We start from the raw sequence: 20,840 nt of genomic DNA on the forward strand, positions 1-20,840 counted from the left end.
AGTATGAGTAAAGTTGCTTTCTTGATAAAGAATTTTCTCAAGTCATATCTGTGCATGAGAAAAACTTGGGGAAGACAATATAAATTTCACTCATTAGGAAAAATCCATAAAAATCTGTTTTTTAACAACATTACTTTCATTTGGCCTAGGGCTCATTTTTAATCCATTCTATTCTTGCTGCTTGCGGTAATAAGTTACTCCTGTACTCAGAACAGTAGTGACAGATTTTAAGCTGACTATATCTTTTCTAGTTTTGGAAATTAGCACTTCAGCAATATGAAAAATTCATATGCCTGTATTTTATGAGTTCGAGTTTTAGTATCTTTACTCTGCAAACTGTTTACCACTACTATTTGTTCTGTGCTGAAATATCAGCAAGCTGACAGCTGCCAGCCTTAATTCATAACACAATTTTTGTTAATATGCTTACAATACCTTGGGGTACAATGTGTAATTCTTTTCTTGGTCATGGGCAAGTTTTAGATGTAAAGATTCTAATTTCCTTCAATATTCTGTCACTCGTGTCCCAATTTTTGGTAGCTGTGTTAGTTTAGTTTTAACTAAAACTTTCCAAAAAATCTTCCTTTTCCCACCCGTTAAGATACTAGCTTCTTTGCTCTTTTTAGATCTTTTGAACAATCCAAGAGGGAAGTTTCTGATACTTGCATTCTAACTCTTGTCTCCTTGCCTATTATAGTTGCCTATTCTTACTGTAAAGCAAGTACTATTTCAAAATCTTCTAGGCTTACAAACCAGTACGTCAGGCACATGAACTGAATTTGGACTTTAGGAGCTCTCTGCCCTTTCTATCTCTCAAGGTTAATAACAGTGTTAAGTATGCAAACATCTGACTTTCCCAAAAACAAAACAAAACAAAAAAGTCTTTTAGAAAGCTGAAGATTTGAAGATTTAGGGTGCAAGTCCAGACCTCTTCTGATGTCTGGACTTGAGCATGACTCAAAGTGACTCATTCTCTGGACTAAACTCAAAGCCGTTTTTCATAAATATTCAAGACCCTCATCTTTCATATTCTTTCCCACCTCACTTCTAGCACAGGAAACTTGGATATATTCCATGCAGCTATCACTTTCCTTCAAACTGACAGGATAAAATTAATGCTATGATACTAAAAATTATGTAGCTTTAAGAGGTAGGACGTCTCCATTGGTTCAGTGGTAGGACGTCTCTATTTTTAATCCTGTAACCCTGAGATGGGATTTCATTTCTGGCACTACTATGTAGAGGTTTTTTTTGTTCCCTTTGGTTTCCCTTAAAAGTGTAAACCTAATTGTGAACCAGACAATCCACCAACAATTCTTAACATGCTTCATTGCTCCAGGTTCTCTGATCTCATTAACTGATGGATCGATATTTAACCAAATGAAAAATTATATCCGAAAAACAGCCTTTACAGTTTTAAACACACCTTTAGGATTCTGGGGTTACAGAATATCCAAGTTTAGTACTATTTCTGCTGAAAATCATTCATTTTTTCCCCTTTAGTTACACTTTGGAACACTAGGCATATAGTACTATGGGTTCTTGCTTTCACATTTCTTTTTGTTGACTGCAGCTACCTCTAGCTATGGCTGTATAGCAGAAGACTAAGTATGTTATGAGTGACATCTTAATACTGGACTATTAATTACTTTAACAAAACATAAAAAAGGGGAAGTTCTCTTTGTTAAGGTTCATTTGACTTTGCAATGGCAATCCTTGAATAAACAAGGATCTGTGAAACCACTGTCTGAATGGTTCTCGCTGAAGTTTTACTTATCGAAGGTCCTCAGGGTTGGACTGCATTCTGAAAGGTAAATATTGCATCAAGACGCAGTTTGAATCTACAATGCTGCACACTACCAATTGTGAGAAATTATTTTCTTTTCAGAGTGGTGAGAATGTCATCCTGTTTAGTAATATAGTTAGCATAAATGATAAATAATTTATTTTTCATGCTTGTACTTCAGACATGACAGTAGAAAGGCTGTTCACAACAATCTCTAGAAACAATCTTGGAAAAGAACTTCTGATAATATTCCATCCTATAATAAACATCTGAAGATATGGAGCAACAGATAGAGGACTTTTCTTGGTGTGTACATTTCCCTTGGAACAGGCTATAACTTTTTGGAACGTTATTTCCAGTAAGACCATCTTGTTCATTTGTCAACCTACCGAATTAGTACCACTGTATTTTTCTGCCTTCCTGTTAGGTTTTTAGGTCTTTCTGGGATGTAATCTTATGTTTGCTGAAAGTGACCTGCATACGGTGAAACAATGCAATGGAACACTAGAATGATCATCACAGGAAAGTGCTCTGAAAAACAAAACTATAAATAGTAACAGCCCTCAGAAGGGTGACTGGCCTGCAGTCTGAAAAGACAAGAAAGCAGATTATTTCAAAAGCTGTGTTAAGAAACATGATGTAGTTCATTACTCTTCTGTTACAGCAGTATATGAGTTACCCTTTTCAGTGGACTCCCTAGCAGGCACAAAGGCAAATCCTGTGTTTGCTTCTGGAAATGGTAGATGTAGCAGCACAGGGAGGAATGGGAGGGAGAGGAAAGGTCATCGCTAGGGCATAGCTGATTTCTAATAGCATATGCTTCCTTATGGCACAATTTAGAGAAGCTACAGACAGATCTCTTGAGAATCATCACTAGTTAATATTTTTCCCACTCTTCTTATTTCTTTATCCTGTATGCAGCAGGTTAGCTCCGCAGTTTCATACAGTGACTTGCTCTCCCTTTCATGAAGGCAGATGGTCTGTAAGGCAAAGTTTACTTCTTCACAAGCAGTACAGCAGGTGTTCAGCCACAGGGGCCAGGGAGGAGCTATAGCTGCAAAAGCACTGCAGCTGCTACTCGAAATGCCCTCAGCGTACCTCCAAGCTGGTCAGGTTCACGCTGCTAGGACAGATACTCTCCCTACATTTTTCCTGGAGAACAGGAAAATCAGGAGATAGTCCTGATTGCAGCATTTCTCCACAATAATCACAAGATGCAGCTAGCTCATAGTCAAGCGAACAAATGAAATATGTGCAACATATTCACCTGCAAGGCCTTAAGGAACCAAGGAATTGCAAACGGTATATGACCACTGCTGTTGCCTCATTTTCTTAAATGTGCTTTTGTTTAGCTTGTTTATGATTTTTTCTTCTGTACAATTTCTTCAACAGAGACATTTTTGGAAATACTGAATAAGAAATTAAAAAGAATTGCTACCTCATACCTTCTGTTTTCAGTATTCTTGAGCGAGATGCAGTGTAAGTTAAATTTGATTTCAGCATTAGTTGCTTTAATTGTTGCAACTCTCCACCTAACACACAATCTAAATTTATTTGAAGACAGACTCTCATCAACTGGATTCAAGAAATTTCAAAAGTCTATCTCCATATATAAAGAAGAGACATTTAACACTGTTTTTATTCAGACTGCCACACAGCTGAACGTCCTTTGATTTATCCCGAACTCCTTAAAATACTAATGTATGGTGATTCTCATCCTTTAGGTTCTTGGCAATATGTTAGGGAAAGTAAAAGGGGCTGAATTTATAGAAAAATTTACCAAGAACTACTGTCTTTCAAAAAGCCATGAACAGCGTGACACATCATATGATTTTGGAAAATATACAATTTAGAACTGCTAATATTAGTTTACTTATCTAATTTTCATTATATTTATCAAGCTCATATCAAATTACATGTACATTTAGCTATTCACAGTTTTACGGCCCCTGAAACAGAGCAGGGATAATCAGGTCACAGCAATGACAGAAATGGCTAAAACTAAAAATTATATTCAAATGACAGGAAAATTTCATTACTAGAAAAAGCAATACAAACAATATTAAAACTCAAATTAATCAGCTATTTATCAATACATACTAGATTTCCTAAGTATCTGGTTGATACTCAAAGACACTTTTAGTTTAATACTTGGTTGTGACAGACTCTGTGCAAGAGGAATGTGAAAGGGCTTGGAAAGGCAGTTCCTCTGAACCTAAATAAATGGCAGAGCTTGTCCAGGCCCAAATGAGAACAGAAAGCTATAAAACATTCCAGATCAAATCTAAAACTGAAATGAAGAGGGATTAAAAAGAATTTGAAGAGTATCTTGCAAAGGATGCTCAGACCTCAGGAAAAAGGTCATTATACACATCAAAAGTGCTAATGAACAGGGTGAGACTGCCCAATGACAAAAGTATTAAAAGGGGGGCTCAGAGATGGCGATGCTAGCACAGATAAGCTCAAAGAGCTGTCTGTGTCAGGTAGGGGAACACCAGGCCCACACCTGCTTCATTTCATGTTGGAAATGAGGAGACATTTCTTCTCAGAAAGAGTGGTCGGGCATTGGGACAGGTTGCCCAGGGAAATGGTAGCATCAGTGTCTCTGGGGGTGTTCAAGGAAAGGTTGGGCCTGGTGCTTGGGGACACGGTTTAGGGGGTGACATTGGTGGTACAGGAATGATTAGACCAGATGATCTTGGAGGTCTTTTCCAACCTTCATGTTTCTATGATTCTATGTTGCACTGATCAGAGGCTAGAGCCTGAGCTGGAACACGTCATGTGGAACATGTGGAACAAGGTAGATAAGGCTGCAATCTGCTAGGTCCTGCATTTTTGCCACCTAACCTTACCCATAAAAGTGGCCTAAAAGAAAGCTGGAGAGGGACGCTATCAGGGAGTGTAGCCATGTAACCAGGAATAATGGCTTTGAACAAATGGAGGGGAGGTTTAGATCAGATGTGACATGAGGAAGAAATTCTTCACTCACAGCACAAAGTGCACATGGGAATTAATGCTGAAGATACACCTTGCTTCCATTCTTTTCTGCAAAGAACAGAATGAAAGTACCTAATAAACAGTGTTAAAAGATAAACCCAGGGCACAGGACAGGAGGTGCAGGGCAGTCCCTGTCACCGAGGGGCCGCTTTTCTCTCTGCCAAGCCAAATGGCCTGGGGAAGCCAGCCTCAGAAAAGGGACCCTCAGCCCCCTCAACCCTCCTCCTTCTTCCACCTGAAGGCATCTTCCAGGCTGCTCCTAACACAGCCACCCAAATTTGGCCACGCATGGGCCACTCCATCACAGAGGCTTGCTGCAGTCATGGTATCCACCACTGCCCCGCCTTTGCCACAGGCCCTATAAAAGCAGACCCCTGCGGCTGGCCCACCATTTGCTGAGCTTCCAGGCACTCTGACAGCCAGATTGCATGGCAGGAAGAAGTGCAGGAACAGCAAGGCGAACGGCAGGCCTCCTCGGTGTGGGCGGACAGTGATGCAGTCCAAGGAAGCACCGAGCAGGAATGCACCTAGCGAGAAGGAGACGTGTCATGGGTGGAGGGACAGCACCCGCGGCACAAAAGACACCAGTGCCCACGGGACCTCCGGCACGCGGCCCACAGACACGTACAAGCGGTACCATTGGCACCGCAACGATGTGGGGAACAGGCCAGCCCCTGAGATACCCAGCGACAGGGGGGCTGGGACTCCCGCGGCATGTCTTTGCTCTCTGCCATCAGAAAGCACCAACAGTGTCCAGGAGTGCCCAGCTGGCTCCCTACTCCTCGTCACAGTGGTCCATTCCAAGTATTAGGTTGGAACCACCAGACTCCATGGACATCCCACAGGCTTACCTGCAAGATGTCCTGGCAATAAACCACTCTGTTGCCGATTCTCAGGGGTTGTGTGAGTGCTTCTTTCCCATCCAGCAGCCCTTGTGCAAGAGGCACCACCCCTTCTGCACAGAGCCTCGAGGAAGAGCACAAGAGAGGATCCAGCTTCTTTGGGCTGCTGCGCTGGGGTGACAGGAGGAGACCCCGAAGGCCACCATGCATTCGTGCAAATAGATTGAGGGGTGAAAATAGTAGTGTGTGAGCTATGATAGGTGGCTAATTTCTTATACGAGGAGTGAGTGTCTATAGCTGAGTAATTGGTAATGACAGGCGTGAAGAAGGCTGAGATACTCAACAACATCTTTGCCTCCATCTGCACTGGCAGATGGGCTCCCCAAGTCTTTCATTTCCCTCAACCCATAGTTGGAGGCTGGGGGAGCAAAGTCCCACACACTCTAAGTGACGAGCAGGTTCGAGACCACCAGATGAATCTAAACAGGTACAGGTCTGTGGGACCCAATGACCCAGGGTCCTGAGGGAACTGGCTGTTGTTCATCTCTCCTCTGGGTACTCTGCCTCTTACTACTTACCATTTTAGCAAGGAAGCTACCGTGGAGAGTACTAGCATAAAAGTGGCCTAAAAGAAAGCTGAAAAGGGACTGTATCGGGGAGTGTACAAACGGAACCAGGAATAATGGCTTTGAACAAATAGAGGGGACATTTAGATAAGATGTGATGTGAGGAAGAAATTCTTCACTTGGTTTAGTGTAAGCACTGTTCTGCAACAACTCAGACATCAGTGTGTTACCGACCTTATTCTTATCCTAAATTCAAAGCACAGCACCCTACCAGCTTCTAGGAGGAAAAATACCTCTACCCTAGCCAAAACCAGGACACACCACAGCACATGGTACGGAACACCCCTTTGGCCAGTTGGGGTCACCTGTCCCGCTTCCGTCTCCTCCCAGCTCCTGCTGCAGCCCCAGCCTCCTCGCTGGCAGGGCAGCGTGAGAAGCTGAACAATCCTTTATTCAGTGTTGAGTACTGCTCTGCAGCAGTTAAAGCAAGTAGGAGACATTTCCTGTGAGAAAGAGCAGCCAGGCACTGGGACGGGTTGCCCAGGGAGGTGGCGGAGTCACCGTCCCTGTGGGTGCTCAAGGAGAGGCTGGACGTGGTGCTTGGGGACACGGTGTAGGGGGTGACACTGGTGGCAGGGGGGTGGTTGGAGCAGACGACCTTGAAGATCTCTTCCAACCTTAACGATTCCACAAGCCCGTTAACAGCCGCCCCCCACGGCAGGGGACACCCCCTCCCACCGCCACCGCCACCACCACCGCCGCCGCCACAGCCTCGGCGCATGCGCGCGGCCGCCACCGCCTCCTCCTCGGCGGCTGCGCGCTGCCTTCTCCCCCCAGACAAGATGGCGGCGGGGAGGTCCGCGCGGGGAGCCGAGTGAGGCGGGCGGCCGGCAGCCCCCCGCCGCCGAGCAGGGCAGCGGCCGCCCGGCCCCGCGCCCCGTATGCGCGGCCGCCGCCGCTCCGCTCCTCCCTCTCAGCCCCCTGCGGGGTCCCCGGCAGCGGCGGTGGAGGTGGAGGTGGAGCGGTCGTCGGCGGAGCTGCGGGCGGGCGGGGAGAGCGAGGCGGGCGCAGGTGAGTGAGCCGGGGCGGGCGGGCGCTGCCCGGCGGGGGGGAGCCCGGCGGGGCTGCCTCAGCCCCGGCCAAGGGTGTTGAGGAGCCCGGCGGCAGCCTGCGAGGCTCGGAGAGCGTCGGTGGAGCTCGAAAGTGGTGGTTGGTGGGGGCTGCTGCTGCTCCGCTGCCTCCCGCCAGCGCGAGGAGTTGGGCGAGGGCTGGGTGTGCACAGGTGTGCCCGGCGGAGCATCGCCCTGCTGGGGTCCCGCCAGCCGGGGCTGCCCCTCGGAGCTGCGAGGGGATCCGTCTCCTCACGGGCTTGGCGTTGGTGTGGATGTCGGGCTCGCCGTGGCACCGAGGAGGAGCGGAGAGGTGAAGGGGCAGCTGTGCCCAGCAGTGTGGCTGGGTGGTGTCCTGTGGCACTGGGAGGATGAGCCTTTTTTGGTGAAGTTGTCGTAGAAACTTTCCAAAAAAAAAAAAAAAACTAAAAATCTCCACGAGTTGATTTCATGTGCTTCTACCAGTTACAAAATGCACAAGAGGTCGTTTTCCTACGCGCCAGTGAAGAAGCACAGGTTTGAGAGCTTTCCTTCAGGAGGTTGAAACCGAATTGATGTGACTGAAGTTTTCTTAAGAATATTGCAAAAGTCGAGTAAGATTTGGTCACTAATTGAAAGGGAAAACAGCTTGTTTCCTCTTCAGGTGCTGTAGTCTTTTAAACTGTGTTTGAAAAACAACGTGTGCTAAATGGTTTCATCCAGTCTTTAAGAAGGCTAACGTGCCTTCCGTGCTAAAGTGAGTGCCATGAGATCATTGTTATGCTTCAGCTTCAACTTCCTCAGTATGTTTCTTTTCCTCTGGTTATGCTGAGGACTATTTATAGGATAGCTCTGCCCTGCAAAAAGACCTTGCAGTCGCAAGTACTTGCTCTCCACTGAAGCATTAGGTTCCTAAACAAATATAAATGTATATAACTTGGTAAAAGGTTTCTGTACTAAATGGTATAACAAAAGAAACAACCCAAAACTGTGGTAATCCAAATGGTGATGTACTTGATGTTTTTTTCTTACTTCTGAATGTTACAATACCAAACACTTTTGAGCGTATGAATAGGTACTAGGAAATGCAATGAAATGCATGGTCAAGTACATGAAGTTCAGATACCCAGGCATCTGTTAGACAAAATGTTTGTCGGGTAAACCAACATCACAGTTCCAGTTTCTTAAGAGTACCAGACAGTCATGCCATCAGCAATGTGCTGTGCTACTGGGTGCACAAAGTTTCAGGTTCTTCATTTAGATCAGTGTTGAAGTGAAATCAATAATTATTGGCCTCAACAAGCATTTTATTTTGCATTTACAGTACAGTGTGAATGCTTTCAAAAATATGTATGCGTTTGTGTGTGTATATATTTACTCTCAATAGAGACTTATAGATTTGTAGAACTTTCTTAGGTCTAGATGCCTTTGTTGGTAAGGGAATTATGTCCTATTACCACGTTGAAAACTAAACAGAATAATAATAAAACTTAATCCTACAGTGATCAAGATGAGATTTTTTGATTTAACAAACTTTATTTTGCCTGGACTCTGAAAATTCTTACTTTAAGAATTTTTTTTAAAAAAGTTTAAGAACTAGTTTGGGCTGTGCTGTAGCAGTTAACTTTTCTTGTTTCAGGTAGTTCAGTAACAAGAAATAGAATTATTCACGTAGGTGTTACATTTGCTTTTTGAAATTTTGTATGGTTGCAAGTTGTGAAACATTCTCCACTGCATTGTTAACTTGGACAGTAGAAAGCAGCGTATCCTTTCTCTGTATAAAATTAGTGTTTTCACAATATCATTTTAGTAACTTGTATGATAGTGACTGAGTGAGCAGTGGGTAAGTTGACTGAAGTTAGGTAGCTAAACGGCTTGGTGAACAAAACGTTCATTACTAACCTTTCATGTTTTTATGAGACTGCCAATAGTACTAATGTTAAAAGAAAAAAAGTATAATAGGATTACTTTAAGAGTTTAGCTTTCAATGAAGTCTTAGGTTTAAGTTTAAAAATGCAGCATGACTGAATGAGTTTGCAAGGACTGTGCTGGGAAATGTACTCTTGTAGTGGTAAATGATTTTTTAATGGATCTTCTAGTAATTTGCTGTTCAAATTTGTATTATTTTAGCCATCCACTTATTTCCAGTCTTAGCAAAGTAAAGGCTTTATACTCTAAGCTTTGACCCCCTGATTCCCATACCCACCTTCTAATGATCTGCTATTTAATACTGTTGGGGTTTTGATCCTAATTACCATGAATTACAACTACAGTTATGAGTTTGCTCAGAAACCGTTAAAAGAACTTGTGATGTTGATTTCATAAGTAACTTACATTGTACTCTTCTTAAATGTTGCTTGTTGGGTGATAACCACTCGGTGGAAGTTTGCATTTTTACTACTAGGTATAGCTGGAGAACTCACTGAAAACAACAGAGGTCTATATTCAGTGGGGATGCTGTTTTTCGAAGAAGCTTATGGGAAGGGCAATGTGAATTCACTGCCGTAAATGAATAGGGTTCTGTGGGCATGTTCCTTTGTGTCTTTGTTACTGCTTTAGTATCAGTTATCATTAGTGCAAATGTGAACACTTTGAGACTGGAGGGGGTCTGTTTTGCCTTTGCATTGTGGAGTTTCAGATAGTGAGAAGTAAAATTCAATAAACAAGATTTTTTTTGAATTAATACAATTGTGCTAGCATAGGTTGACTTCTTTATGGAAATGGCAAACTAAATAATTAAAATTTGAGCATGGATAGCATTTTGAGGCGTATTAAGTGTAGTGTTATTCCTCGGGTATGCCTTTAAATCACAAATAAATATAATGTTAATCTTTCAAAGAAAACACCTTGCTTGGTTAGACCTCGTAATTGAGAATAAAAAGAACTTAGGCGTGTGTGAAATAGTGCAATAATGTCTTTCTTGATACCGTGATTTTTTTTTTTTAAGGTAGGAGCTTTTTACTCTTGACGCAAAGCATCACTCAAGGCTTAGTTCATGAGATTGTTTGTGTGAAAGTTGCACACTTTTTCTGGAAATTGGGTATCAGTAGAAAGCTTTTTCTTACAGAAGTTGTCACAGTTAATGCTGTCAGCGTTGATTGCTTTAAATAGATTCTGCGAGGTGCTGAGTATCCCAAAACTGAATTTGGCTGTTAACAGATCGGCCTTTCTGTGGTAACTGGCATGTGGGGAGAACTGGAAGGAAACTAGGACTTCTCATTGTTGTCTGACAAGAGTGCAAAGAAATCATGAAAGCATAAATTGTGTGAGTTGGCTCTCCCTTTATTAATGGAAAAAGGTTCTCAGGATCACATGAGCGTTTTCTCTTCTCTAAAACCCTTGCTATGGAGATCCTGTATTGCTGCTGTTCTTCCTCTTAAAGGGCTTCAGCTAAAAATCAGTTCAGAGGTATGCAATGCTCTTCTTACACACACATATATATAATGTTATTATTTAAGGTATATGAGTACGTCTAAAAATTCCAGATTCCCATGTGCAACACAGAAATTCAGTTACTTTATCTACAAATGCCTTCTCTCACTCATTGTTCTCTCACTTTAACCTGAATGAGTCATACATTGTTTTATGACTTGTTCACGCTTTGCAACTATTTTTTGGAGTAAGATATTCAACTTTTTTGATATGTTATAAACTGAAATTCAATTGATCAATGGGAATCATTGCCCTTCAGCCCCTCTGGCTTGTTTTGTTACAGGTTCTGCTGGAGTTTGCATTTGAATTGCAAACTTCCTGTTTCGGTAGTGGAATGACTTCTCAGGCATTTAAATAATTTTATTAGACAGAAAGCATGTCAGGATGGGACTTACAGCTGTCACTGCATACACTGAAATGGATTCCTTCTCCATGTTTTGTTTGCCTCAAAACATGTGATTTCATGTTACAGAGGAGTATTTTTCCTAATTGATACCAGGGAATGTGGAAAAGGAAATTACAGTATAAATAAAAATATGATGTGGACTGTCTGGTCAAGTGAACAAGAAATGAGGTTCAAACATGGTGGTGAAAATCAGATGTACTCTAATATTAAATGTGTCCATATAGCTTTAGTGGAAATTACCCGTCAGGTTTGTCTTTGATTTACGTTTTGTTTGACAAAAGTATCGTGAACCTCTGGTCACTGACTTTATACCTGGATAAATACAGCAGAGGAGATCTGAATCCAGGTTGGTGCCTTTATTATCCTTGGATAAATAGAGTAATCTTCGGAGTATAGGAATGGGTATTATCCCTGCAGTAAATGGGCAATCTGTGGTATGATAGGACAAAAAATGTTACTGCTTCGGAATTGTTACTAGGAGGCTGCCCAATCCAAGGAGACTTAGGCAGCGTGGTTTTGTGTTGTAATTATTTCCTAGAAGTAGAGGGGTATTAATGAAAACAAGGAAATACATACAGCGCGTAGCCAGCAGAGACTTCTGTTGTTGTGAAGTGTTTCTCATTTGGGGTTTTTACAACTAACCGTTCCCCATAAGCAGTCTTTGTAATAAACCTGTGGCCTTCTCTATTAGAATAGCTGATGGAGTGCTCTTCTCTGTAATTCAGCGACTGTAATGAGGGTTGTCCTGCGCGCTGTAGGTAGCTGTTGCAGCACTGTGGGTGTGAAGTTCTTGCTTAGTGTCTTATCTTGCAGCTGATCGCCGTCCTCAGAAGGGATTTGCCAAGCTTGTGCAGTTTGTGAGTAATGTTACTTATGCCAGTTGTGCATGTGTGTGGAGGAAAATATAACAAGAGCTGTTGCTGGTAAAAGCAGTTATGTTGTAGCTAAGAGGATCCGAGGAGTCTGTCGGCAAAGTCACAGTGAAAAACTGAGGTGGGTGTACAGCTGTACCTGTGTTTCAGGGCTTGTGTTTGGCTTAGTCTCCGCAGACCAAATGGCACAGTTCAACAGCAAATGCTGCTGCTCCTTATAAGAGGACTACAGAATGCAATGGCTGTTTTCACAGTGCTTGGGCTTTGTGTTAGGGAATAGGATAACCCCTTTTCATTGGAAGTCCTAGTGTACAGCTAACATTCATGTACATTTGAGGGTGTGTGAGGCATGTCTTGGGAAATAAATTGACCATGTTGGTACCTGCTTACTGGCATTGGAATTTAGTTGTGTAAGAACCAGTCATGTTACTCGTTATCCTAACAGATACTTTAATGATCAAGGCTAGTAATAATGCGATGCAATGACCACTTCTGTTTTATTTGAATGGTAATGGGAGCATTGAAAAATTCACTTATCAATAATTTAAGCATTAAAGGTGTTTCTGTATTTAAAAAATTCTGGAGTCAAAAATGCACAATTTCTTTCTTATAATAATGCAATTCGTTCCTCATTGGCTTGAGCCATCTGTGAAGAGGTTGTTAGAAAGCAGAATAGCTTTGTTTAACCTCCAGAGGAGTTACTTGGACCTTCTTCTCCATTACTTTGTGCATGTACTTTGGGATAGTGTAAGGCTCATTGGACTGGGGAACATGACTTAGGTTTTAAGGTGGAGCAGAATAGTTTGATCAAACAAGTTCAGATACTCGCTAAGTTGTTTTATGTGTCTATAGTATCTGAATGAAAATGCTGAGCTCATCAGCTGTTCTTGGTGGTGGTAGTGTTGTCATTATAGATTTAAGTTCAGATGTGAGACTTGCAGAGAACTTCCACTTTGCCTCAAGTTGCTGACATCTTCGTGTCTATTTATCTTGGTTTTTGCTAATCAGTTTAAATATCTTTTTCTTTTTCTTTTCAATTAGTTGTTTTCAAAAGACCATGCTAATATCAGATGCATTTGGAAAACATAGTTGAAAACACTTTTTCTAGTTGTGAAGTCTTCTGGCACTTATATTGGTGTTTACCATTCAGTAAAGATTAAATAAATGCAGCTTAGTTAAATTGTAGAATTCTAGCATCTTGTTCTGAAGACCAGCGGTTTAGCAGGCTTTCATTTGTGAAGTTTTTGTGCAACTAAATGCTGAATTCTGGTTTACAAAGCTCTGAAGCATTGTCAGAAGGCTACTTAATGCTTTGCAGAGGCCTAAAGAAGTGGATGACCTTCAAAATATCCTTGCCTGCATAGTTAAAAAAAGTCTTCACACCAGATACCAGATTATCTACAGTAGACTTTGTAGTACCATGTTGCAATCTATTTTTTTTTTTGAAAATGCCGGTGATTTTATCTTTTTGCTATTCAGTGAAAGCTGCAACTACATAGGAAGGTACTTCATTTTCATAAGAAAGAGAAATCAACATCCCTTCTGAAAGAAGTTCATATTCTATCAGTTCTGCTGTCGTCCTCTTCCAGCTTAACGCTTGCCTCGGGAAGGAGTTCTCTCTACCTCGTGTTCAGACGTTCAAGCAGAAAATTCCCATTTATGATGTGCGAAGCATATAAATCATCAAGGGTGAAGTAGGTGTGATCTTCTCGTATTGTAGTAGTTTTGAACCAGAACTTTGTTTTTTACTTCAGGGGGGAGGGGGGTGGATGGGACAGGTTTAGGTATCTGAATTAGACACTCCACAAAGGAAACACTGTGCATGCCTTGAATAACTCCAGGATTTCTGGAGTTAAATGCCTGCCTTGTCTCAGTGAGTTTGTTTGCAGCTTCTTATTTTCTGCTCAGAAAGATCTGTATTCAAGATCTCTTTCTAAGCTGTTTCCCACAGAATTCCCAAACCAAGGGCTCGTGTAAAGTCTTCTTGATTAGTCTGTATTAGTCATTAGTGGCTTGGATGGGGAATGAGTTAAATTGTTGGCTGTCAGCAAGTGCTGTATATGGGAATCTAGACCACCAATAACAACAGGAAAAAGAGTGCTGATGATGTTAGAAATTGTTTATTTAAAATTGGAATTAGTAGCCTCCTTGTCAGCAGTTCTGGAGTAAAAGCTCTTTGTGCCAGTAACCTTGACAGTACAACTGCCACCTGCCATTGCTGAAAAGACAGTGTCAGTAGGCAGTGCTGAGACTCATGACAGTCCGAGGCTAGCAGAATCTACTTCTTGGCTGTGTTCCTCCCATGTTGTTGCTTTTTAATGCGAAGCTAAACTGATTTTTTTTTTCATTACACAATATAACAGTTTGTTTACACGCTTTTAAATCAACACTGAAGTCAAGCACAACTCTGAATACTTCCAGTTCCCATATAGATTTAAAAGAAACAAACAAAAAAACTCTTGTTAGCAGCCTTCATCATTCCCCCTATTTCAGCAGAATTACTGTTGGGATTTTGCCTCCTAGTATCCAAATCATTCAACTACAAGCCTTTCATTGTCTAAGACTCTAATTCTAGCCCAATGTAGTAGAGTGGTAACTCAAACTTATGTGAAATTACTATTTTCATGAGTGCAAGAGAAAAACATGGTTCCTGCCCTTCACCCTACCATTTGTCTACATTTTGGATTTTGCTGTTGTTATTTGCGAGGAAAACCACAGGTTTAACTTAAAAATACAAGCTTATGTCATTGGCCACCGTGACATTTTTCTCCTTTTGATTCTGAATATAGTTTGCTTATTGTTATGTATGTTCATGACTTCAAGTTCCATATACTGAACATGACTGAGGGTAGAAGTGCCAAAATAGGTAAAGGTACTGAATTCACATGTTTAAGTCTCCAAATGTTCAGAATGAGCTCCAGAGACTTTCAAGATCTGGATTCAGCTTGAAATCAGTGAAACGATTCTAATTCATTACGTGTTGTGGGTTTTTTTTTCCTCACTTGAATGTTACTCTGATTATAATTGTATCCAGGCCGCCAGGGAACACAGAATCTGCCTGAGTACTAGCTCTTACATGAATGCAGTTAATATATTTCTGTCTTGCTTAAAGTATCCTTCAAAGTTTAACATGTACACTGTAAATCTGTGTCCTTGCTTTCAGTTAGACTCAGTCCACTGTTGTGTTAATGTATGCAACTGCAATCCGGTAGCCAGAATATTATGAGAGTTCTTTTTAGTTAATATAAGACTAATAGGATGTTTGAACTGGCATGGAATTAGGTCTCTGACAAAAGGTTTAGATGCCAGTCTAAGTGATGGCTTGCTAATTAAATGTCTAAATGTCTTTGTTAAGACCTTGAGAACTAGACTTGATTCATAAAGCTTTTTCCAAAAAATGTTTCAAGTGCTAGAAGCTGAAAAGAGTGAATTGAATGGAAAAAGAGACCTTGTCTTTCTCTAAAACCAGTGGATTTGTGTATTGCTTTATTTGCATGAAAAAGTAGTTTTCTGTACATGACTGTCTTTATACTGTTCCAAGTCTCTCTCTCAATTTTACTTGTAAGCAGGATGTCCAGATCTCTTCTTCACAAGTGAAATTGTGCCTTCAATGATACAAAGGTAGTGAAGAGTCCATGTGACAGTCTAGTGTGCATGCAGCAAGGAAGACACGAAACAGCTGTAACAACAAAGACTGGTTGTAATTTGCTATAATGATTACTTTTAAGATAATTCTGATATTTTAGAATGCTGTATCTATCTTCAGTAGGTAATAATTTAAGAGCATCTGCCTTCAATGTGCTGGTTTGCGTTTGCTCTCTGCCAGTGTATTAATTCTTACCTTTAAAGTCAACTGCTCTGAGCGTAGATAGCATAGGAGCATACAAGTTTGTTCTTTGCTTGGTGAGGATTCTGTTCCTTGAAAACTTTCTGACTTGCAAGTGTTGGAGATCTTTGCAAAGGCAAGGAATTATCCGCCTAGACAGTTTGCCTACAAATCTACTTTTTGAAGGAGAATTGCTTTAGTTCATTCAACTCGCATTCTTTACCAGTGGTGTAATAAGTTTAAACATGGATGGATGGTGCTTTCTGTCATTCTTGCTGCTGCACTCCGTTTCTCAAGTTATTATGTAATTATCTTGCAGGAATCTCTAGAAGCCCTTTAAACATCAGAGTTGCTCTGTGATGGGCAGACATCACATCCATAAAGACAGGACTCCTTTCTGAAGCAACAACGCTGCTCCCAGCCTTTGATGTGGAATGTTACTGTGCATGTAATCTGGGAAATAAGGTTTTCATGAAGCTCACTACTAGCATTTGCTAACATTTACTCTTTGAGAGATGAAAGGCAAGAAATGGTAAATAAAAACATCAGGAGAGCATCTGCCAGGTGTAGACTACAAGGCCGATGTGCTGGTAGCTCAGTTGCCTTTTAGTGAAGCTGTACGGCACAGCCTTTCATCAAAGTGCTTGGACCTGATGGATCTGATCATGCTGTGCTGCGTGATGGAAGCCTGGGTGTAACCTTCCAGGTAGAGGGTGCGTGCCCGGGCACGCCAACAGTTCGGGTCAGGTTGTTCAGCCAGGTGACTCTAATCACATACCCGTTTGCTCATGAGATGCGTGAGTACCACAGAGCGAACGCTGCATTGAGCTCTTGTTACATGATGTGTTTGCTCACACTATAAGGCAAAAAACTCAGGAAAGTGGAACAAGTAGGAAGTAAAACTGGGGAGCGTTTCATACGTAGTCTTAGATGAGGACATTTCGATTTCTGCCAGTTGAGTTACTGGAGAAGGGCTTTGGTTTTGTGTTCGTGTGACAGAAGGGATTTTGCCAATGACATGGGATCTCTCCTACTGTTTCATCCGTGTCAGAACAAATAACATCTGCTGTGAAGATTTCTTTGCTTTACCACCTGTGGTAATTAACTCATGAAATTAACCCCACACAGTGGGAATTCCCTACATTGTGGCAAATGCTTAAAATACATGGGATCTGTATTTAACTTGATTGGTAGGCACGAAGTTTGCCTGCATAACTACTTTACTTGGAATTTGTGTGTAGAAACAGTGTCTCCTGTTTGCCAGAGTTTGCTTAGGATTACTCAGTACCAGGTGAATTTAAACTTAATTGATTCGACTTCTAACATTAAAGCAATATAAATTATTTCTAGTAAGGGATTCAGTCTTAGATCAAATATTTAGAACAGCCATTAAAGAGTAATGGATCAACAAAAAACAAATCTATCCTGAGGAGAAAGTTCTGAGTGTCGAATGGTTTTTGTTTTTTTTTTTTTTCTCTAAATCTCAGCTACTTGGGTTTGGTGTTCTAGCTGACTTGCCTCAGGGATCTTTGAAAATACTTCATTTCCTCAGTGAAAGTTGAAGTATTGGGTTTATATGGTTGGGTAGGGGGGGAAAAAAAAAAGGAAAGTGTTCTTCAGTACAGTTACCAATACAGAAAGCTTTTCTAAACATGGTTGTGATGGTTTAAAATTTTCCCTTCCCATGTCTCTGGGGACTTGGAATATGAAATAGAAAATGTAGCTCAGTAGGGTGGTTTTCCTGTAGCCCAAGGCTTTTGAGAGAGTTGCAATATTATGCACCTTAAATGCCAAGTGGTATCATGGGGTTCTAATATTTAACACATGCATCTTAGGTTTTTCAGTTGAGTAGCTGGTGGCCTTGGCTCCAAGCTGGAGAAGGGAAGCTGGCATTCAAATGTGCGCTCAATCTAGATCAAGGAATTGAAAAACACTCCGGGTTTCCTGGTTTGACAGGCTTAAAAGGGCATTTTCTTCTGTATTATTCCACTGGCGCTTTGTCCTGGACATGGTTGTCAGCCCTTTTCTTCTTCAGTTGCTTTCTCCCAGTACTTTTCTGAAGCAACTTTGTTAGTGGTAAATGTTTAGTAGTGACTGTCTCGAATGCTGTCTCTGTTACTTTGAAGTTGCGTGTTGGTTTCCAAGATGAAGAATGGGCCAAAGAAAAGCTAGCTTTGCCCAAGTCCTAACAGTGCAGGTCACTGAGCACTATTGCTGCGTGCATAAATCTTGCTGCTGGAAGCAGCTTGGCTTGTGATGTAACAAATACTTGTTTTGCATTTTTGTCAAATGAACAGGTAGATTAATTTCAGAAAATAACCACACTAGATACTGGGCAGATTAGTCAATGTCTGAACTGACAGACCTTGGGCAGACTGAGTTGCTCATCCCAACTTGAATTTTTGTTCCTTACTGACTGTTCAGCAAGCTGACCCTTCTTTATCAGGAGAAAATGTCTAAAATATTACAGACTCCTCAAATTTTACAAAAACAACCCTGCCCCCCCCCCAAAAAAAAAAAAAAAAAAAACAGAAGTGAGAAGTCTGATTTTCAACCTCACTCCTGCTACAGAAGTAACGTTTTGAAGAATTCTGGAAGAAAAAGAGAACAATTCCTAGCATCCCCTTCCATACACATCAACACCATAAAGCCCTGTATTTTGAAGTGTCTGTGGATTTTAACTTTAAAACAACAACAAAAAAATAACACTGAACTGTGTGCCAAGAGAATAAAAAAATGTTTAATATGCCACCAATACACTTGAAGGTTTCTTTTGCAGACAATTCCCAAAGGGAGTGAAACCCAGATTATCCAAGGAAGCATTTTTATGGAGTAAATAATCTGAAGAACACTTCCAAAACAAAAGCTAACCCAAAAATGTGATGTGAATCATTGCATCTGATGATCAGTATGTCCATGAGCAGGAGAACTGTGTGCTGGCTGTGAGTCTCGTGGTGCTTTGTGCTACCTGGAAGCACCAGACCCTTCTGCAGGAGTGCTGCCTCCTGCAGAGCCTCCACATTAACAGAAGTCAGCTAATGGTGAAGCACGGTCTGCATTGGTCCTGAGGAAAAAGAGGGCTTTCTTTCCTGACTTCAACAATCTAAATCTTTGAAGGGTGAGAATTGATTGTAATTGCTGCAACACATTGAGGGTGTGGACGTTGCAAGGAATTACATTATTGAAGGATCAAATAAATTGTGAACTTCCATGCATTTAAGCCCAGAATGGATCCCTGTGCTGTCTGGTGCGACCCCCCTACACAGAAGCTGCAGAACATTTAAAAATGGTATTTCTTAAATACCTAGTCTCACCTTGTGGGCTCAGCTCCTGCTGAGCTTTGTGATTTGATTAACCAGACAGACATTAGGAAATTCAGTTCCAGTTTGTCTAATTTCCACCTGCTGGATCTCTTTACATTTGTGATGAACTTAGGAATATTTTCAATATATAGTAATAAAAAAACAACCTACTTTTTGTGAAATCAATTAACTTGCACCCATTTAACCATACAGCATAAATCTTACTTAGCAAACTGAGCCATTTTGTGTTCTTTTTTTGAGCTCTTCGGTACTTTATGTACGGAAATGTGCATTTTTGCTCTTTTAAAGGAAAATATGTATCCTTAGATTCCTTGTGAACAAGTTATTATGTAAAGGACAGTTTTTAGATTGATTTTTACATGGTTGTCATCTTCTAAGAGCATCTGAGTTTCAGGCCCTAATTTAAGGATTTAGAAGACTATAATCGAGGGAACTCACGGCTATGACCGAGCAAGATCTTTGTGTTGTTTCTAGACCTTGTCACAGCATTCTCTTAATGCAGTGGGTATTAAAGAATTTCCTATAGTTGGCCTTAGTAAGAGGTGATAGCTGGAACTCTTTCCTCTTGGCAGACATGGAGAACGGTGATAGTTAACATACCTCTTCGTAAAGGTCTTTGCTTACAAGGTTCCACATAAATTGACCTTTTCTCTTTTTCAATATCCTGGGCATCGCACATGTTGATGGCTTTCAGCTAAATAGATTTTTAACTGATTTATTACTACTAAAATGTCAGAATGCTTACAAGGAATCAACTCTTGCATTAAGAACATCTGGTTCAAACCAAACAAAGGGAAGGCTGAAAAGAAGATTGTGAAGAAAAAGGTAAATATTCGAACAGTGATAGAGCTTCCATTTGTCAGAGTGGTGTGAAGTTCTGGGATGCTCGCAGGTTCCCTATAGAGCTCACATAATCACATAGCGTTATGTCTTTTAGCACTGACCTCTTGTCAACCTCAGCATACCAAGGAACTGAATCTGATCATCTGTTTGCATATGCACTCATCCATTTGTTATGTACACATTTGAAAACTAATTTACGGCTGATGCTAAATATCAAAAATAAGTAAAACATTGCTTTGTCATGCAATTTAGGCCACTATAGATGTTCTAGGTATGTTTCTTCTACTGGGTCTTGCTTGGAATCAGTCTCTGAGCAGCTGGTGGCTGTGCAGCACAGAGCAAAAGCATAAACCAGCTATCAGCTGTGCTGCAGCTAAGGACAAAAAATGCTAGGATGAAATGCTTCCCTTACAAGAGATTATTCTAGTGAAGACTGGACAGATCCAGAGCCTGCCACTCCCTGGGAAAGACTGGAAAATATAAAATTATTGATCTTCCTGTAGATATTTGATCTTTTTCTACTCTAGAGCCCAGATTGGGAAGAGAGGAGAAATGAACGAAGTCTTCTACAAAGGGCTTTTTACTATGAAACCTCTTTCCCAGAGAAGCTCAGAGGTACGCTAGGCGTGGGCTCTTCCATGGAAGACGTTCAGCCTCTGGTACGGTGAACAGATGACTGAAACTGAATTAAAGATGCAGTTACAGGTTTCCAAAAAATGAGGAATAAACCTTTAGCTTGGTGGAGGTCTAGAATGAGTGAGTGGGTGCCTGCATGAAGCAGGGAGGTAGAATAAAGTAAACTTGAAAGTCAGCTTTATTATCTGGTTAATCTGAGCTCACGTTCTGACCATCTTAGTTT

General features: G+C 41.3%; 1 protein-coding gene across 1 annotated transcript in view; it reads left to right on the plus strand.

Moving 5' to 3' along the window:
- The first annotated feature begins 7,125 nt into the window (after positions 1–7,125).
- APC (APC regulator of WNT signaling pathway) overlaps positions 7,126–20,840 on the plus strand; it is an 88,666-nt gene continuing 74,951 nt past the window's right edge. The window contains exon 1 of the mRNA XM_084305410.1: positions 7,126–7,262. The gene's annotated coding sequence lies outside the window, so the exon portion shown is untranslated. The remainder of the gene's footprint in view (positions 7,263–20,840) is intronic.

Source organism: Netta rufina (assembly GCF_964035555.1).
Source record: "Netta rufina genome assembly, chromosome: Z".
Lineage (NCBI taxonomy): Eukaryota > Metazoa > Chordata > Aves > Anseriformes > Anatidae > Netta > Netta rufina.